The 1037-nt window shown below is 35.9% G+C and overlaps 1 protein-coding gene across 1 annotated transcript in view; it reads left to right on the top strand.

Moving 5' to 3' along the window:
- The window catches only part of LOC106530143 (uncharacterized), a gene marked incomplete at its 5' end in the record, with an annotated part of 2598 nt that extends 2060 nt beyond the window's left edge, over nucleotides 1-538 (top strand). The window contains 1 exon segment of the mRNA XM_014025723.1: nucleotides 153-538.
- Nucleotides 539-1037: the final 499 nt, after the last annotated feature.

Below are 1037 nucleotides of genomic sequence, written 5' to 3' on the forward strand. Positions count from 1 at the left end.
TCAAAGCAGTTTGGAGAGAAAAACAAAGTAAAGAACAACAAAAAATGGAAACGATTAATCGATTATTAAATTAGTCATTGATTATTTTAATAATCGATTAGTCATCGATTAATCGATTAATCGTGGCAGCCCTATTTAACAGTAGTCATCTATTGAACAAGAAATACCAAAAATACATGTAAACATGTTTAATGTATTGTTTCAAAACAAAGCATTTTGTCTCACACATTTCTCATTCAKTGAACCTCTCAGTCACATTTATCAGATGAAACAGTGCCTCTTAAAAAAGCCTGTCTTCATAATTAACTACTGTATCAAAAAGAACAGTAATGTCTGGGTAAGTGTGTCCAAATAGCTGCTCAGCGTTGCATCTGTCTTGCTCTGRTGAGAATGGATCCTGTCCAAAGGAAGACACCCAGGTTAGGGAAGAACTTAACTCCTGCTCATACATGCTTGCAGCCTCTTCAGCACTTGGCACCAGCTCTACAGAAACTCCTGATGGGCAACCAATGGCTGCAAGCTGATTTGGTACCCCTCTGCCTGAAACTTAAGGAGTCGTAAACTGTAAATGAAGTGAATCTGTTTTATATGTAAGCACAAACTTAACGGGCAACCTACCTGGTATTCTGTGAGCATTCCAAGACTGGACCCTGCCAAGTCCAACTTGGCTCACTTGACACACCAGATGAGAGAGACAAAATTTAGTTATATTATCCTCCAAGTTGAGCATCTCCTGGTCCTGCACGTGCACCAATACCCTTTTCAATGGATAAATACGTTCTTTTTTTCTAAAGCACAATTTTTTGGTTAGTACAGTACAGTAGTTGGTACAATACACAAATTGGATAATTTTCAGCCTATACTGGTGACAATTTATTTATTTAATACTTTGTCACTGCCCATTGAACTAAATTGAACACTAAAATATGATTTTTGTTAGTAGGTTGTAAATATTTTTATAGCAAAACTGCTAAAAGCACTAGCAACAAAGCATTTTAGATAATGTAGATCATTTCTGAAAGCTATTATATATATAT

This window comes from Austrofundulus limnaeus, unplaced genomic scaffold, assembly GCF_001266775.1.
Source record: "Austrofundulus limnaeus strain Quisiro unplaced genomic scaffold, Austrofundulus_limnaeus-1.0 Scaffold494, whole genome shotgun sequence".
NCBI classification, from domain to species: domain Eukaryota; kingdom Metazoa; phylum Chordata; class Actinopteri; order Cyprinodontiformes; family Rivulidae; genus Austrofundulus; species Austrofundulus limnaeus.